The sequence below is a fragment of the Bombina bombina genome, chromosome 1 (genome assembly GCF_027579735.1).
Source record: "Bombina bombina isolate aBomBom1 chromosome 1, aBomBom1.pri, whole genome shotgun sequence".
In the NCBI taxonomy this organism is placed as follows: Eukaryota; Metazoa; Chordata; class Amphibia; order Anura; family Bombinatoridae; genus Bombina; species Bombina bombina.
The window spans coordinates 217225121-217229043 of NC_069499.1; positions in this window are offsets into that span (position 1 = coordinate 217225121).

The following is a 3923-nucleotide window of genomic DNA, read 5'->3' on the forward strand; positions in this document are numbered from 1 at the left end:
AGACACAAAAATGTGAACTATGTCAGACAGGGTATGCTTCTATATACTGTAACACACATGTGGGATTGGAGTCGAATTATAAAATATACCTTTTATTACTAATAATTAAAAATGACAGCAATATTGTATATTTTGCTGTCCTCACATAACGTTAAAAACACATCTCCATTAAATCCATATTTATGGTTTTTGGGTTTTACCAGTTGATGTCTATGAGAGCTATAGGTTTGTATGAGGTGTTTAGTTGGTTGTAATTGTTTGTTTTCGGACAATCTATAGCCTTTTATTTGGCTTGTCAAGAAATTAAATTATTTTCCAACTAAATATATTTGTTAACAGGTTAGGTATTCCTGTGTATTGCCTATAGTTCTAATATATAAGTCTTCAAACAAGGATAGCCTTAAAGTGACTTGCAATAGACTTTTAGTGGTAATCAAAGTGGGTGGTAGTATCTATATTTTATACTTGAATATGTGCTTAATGTGGTGTTTGTGCACTTTATTCAGAGCAGCATAATTTTTAACTGCTTTTCAGGTTATAAACTTGTGTGTTGTCAGTATCTCTAATTTGCGCTATTTCATAGCTTTTTATTAGATTTTCAATAGTTATTACTCTGATTAGAGAATAGAGCTTTTAATATACCATAGGTCCAGATTATATCATAATATCACTTAAATGTTACAAGTTGATTTATTTGTCCAACATGTACTTGTTTTCATTGAAACTCTATATACTTTTGTTGCATTAGATAGAGTAGATATAGTGCTGTTGGTATAGTTACAAAACTTTGTATTGATACAATTATAGATTGCGGGTATTTAGCTTGTATAGTTATAGATTACAGATATTTTACTTGTTTGTATATATCAATTCATAGTCGAAACCAGCTTTCTATTTAAAGCTTATTAATTCAGCTTATTATTTGGTTATCTGCTAGTAATGAGCATTTGTATCGGTAATAGGCTGATTTTATTGATATGATTTTGGTTATAGTATGTATCTGCTTTATGACTGCAATAAATAACCCAGGGGAGCCAAATAATGCTTTCGCTATAGCTTGGTTCTATATTGTATATAGTTCTTAGTTTTAAAACTTGTTCAAGTTTTCCAGCAAGCGGTATTGCTTTAAATAGGTAACCTAAGGAGTATTAGTTCAAACCACTCTGTTACCATTTAATGTTTCTTATGATATCACTTGATTTAACCTTTCTATTGATAGTTACTATATTGTAACGGTTTGTGTACTTTAGCGTATACTGACAGGGTTGTACTGGCTTGCTGCCTTAACGTATCACCACAGTTATCCGTTTTAACTAAATGGCACTTCTGTGTCTAAATTAGTATTAGCCACAACACTTGAAGTAACTGCAGTTATATATGTAGGTACCTTAGCGTATACTGCTTAGATTACACTTGCTTACTACCTTACTGTATCACCACACTTATCCGTATTAAACTAAATGGCACTTGTGTGCCTTAGCTGATATTAACCACAACACTTGGAACAACCACAGCCATACGTATTATTATGGTCACCAAAGGTTATTAATTATGAGGACCATAATAAGCGGCGTTTCACATACGCTTCCTCAGAGGGGATAGTTATTTAACAAACAATTGATGGTCCAATCCCCTCTGAGGAAGCGTATGTGAAACGCCGCGTCAGGGGTTTCCTTATTTTAAACTTTGCTCTCCGCTAATGTCCTTAAAACAAACATAGTTATTTAACAAACAGTTGATGGTCCTCATAATTAATAACCTTTGGTGACCATAATAATACGTATGGCTGTGGTTGTTCCAAGTGTTGTGGTTAATATCAGCTAAGGCACACAAGTGCCATTTAGTTTAATACGGATAAGTGTGGTGATACAGTAAGGTAGTAAGCAAGTGTAATCTAAGCAGTATACGCTAAGGTACCTACATATATAACTGCAGTTACTTCAAGTGTTGTGGCTAATACTAATTTAGACACAGAAGTGCCATTTAGTTAAAACGGATAACTGTGGTGATACGTTAAGGCAGCAAGCCAGTACAACCCTGTCAGTATACGCTAAAGTACACAAACCGTTACAATATAGTAACTATCAATAGAAAGGTTAAATCAAGTGATATCATAAGAAACATTAAATGGTAACAGAGTGGTTTGAACTAATACTCCTTAGGTTACCTATTTAAAGCAATACCGCTTGCTGGAAAACTTGAACAAGTTTTAAAACTAAGAACTATATACAATATAGAACCAAGCTATAGAGAAAGCATTATTTGGCTCCCCTGGGTTATTTATTGCAGTCATAAAGCAGATACATACTATAACCAAAATCATATCAATAAAATCAGCCTATTACCGATACAAATGCTCATTACTAGCAGATAACCAAATAATAAGCTGAATTAATAAGCTTTAAATAGAAAGCTGGTTTCGACTATGAATTGATATATACAAACAAGTAAAATATCTGTAATCTATAACTATACAAGCTAAATACCCGCAATCTATAATTGTATCAATACAAAGTTTTGTAACTATACCAACAGCACTATATCTACTCTATCTAATGCAACAAAAGTATATAGAGTTTCAATGAAAACAAGTACATGTTGGACAAATAAGTCAACTTGTAACATTTAAGTGATATTATGATATAATCTGGACCTATGGTATATTAAAAGCTCTATTCTCTAATCAGAGTAATAACTATTGAAAATCTAATAAAAAGCTATGAAATAGCGCAAATTAGAGATACTGACAACACACAAGTTTATAACCTGAAAAGCAGTTAAAAATTATGCTGCTCTGAATAAAGTGCACAAACACCACATTAAGCACATATTCAAGTATAAGATATAGATACTACCACCCACTTTGATTACCACTAAAAGTCTATTGCAAGTCACTTTAAGGCTATCCTTGTTTGAAGACTTATATATTAGAACTATAGGCAATACACAGGAATACCTAACCTGTTAACAAATATATTTAGTTGGAAAATAATTTAATTTCTTGACAAGCCAAATAAAAGGCTATAGATTGTCCGAAAACAAACAATTACAACCAACTAAACACCTCATACAAACCTATAGCTCTCATAGACATCAACTGGTAAAACCCAAAAACCATAAATATGGATTTAATGGAGATGTGTTTTTAACGTTATGTGAGGACAGCAAAATATACAATATTGCTGTCATTTTTAATTATTAGTAATAAAAACATAATTTATGTAAGAACTTACCTGATAAATTCATTTCTTTCATATTAACAAGAGTCCATGAGCTAGTGACGTATGGGATATACATTCCTACCAGGAGGGGCAAAGTTTCCCAAACCTTAAAATGCCTATAAATACACCCCTCACCACACCCACAAATCAGTTTAACGAATAGCCAAGAAGTGGGGTGATAAGAAAAAAAGTGCGAAGCATATAAAATAAGGAATTGGAATAATTGTGCTTTATACAAAAAAATAACCACCACAAAAAAGGGTGGGCCTCATGGACTCTTGTTAATATGAAAGAAATGAATTTATCAGGTAAGTTCTTACATAAATTATGTTTTCTTTCATGTAATTAACAAGAGTCCATGAGCTAGTGACGTATGGGATAATGACTACCCAAGATGTGGATCTTTCCACACAAGAGTCACTAGAGAGGGAGGGATAAAATAAAGACAGCCAATTCCTGCTGAAAATAATCCACACCCAAAATAAAGTTTAACGAAAAACATAAGCAGAAGATTCAAACTGAAATCGCTGCCTGAAGAACTTTTCTACCAAAAACTGCTTCAGAAGAAGAAAATACATCAAAATAGTAGAATTTAGTAAAAGTATGCAAAGATGACCAAGTTGCTGCTTTGCAGATCTGGTCAACCGAAGCTTCATTCCTAAACGCCCAGGAAGTAGATACTGACCTAGTAGAATGAGCTGT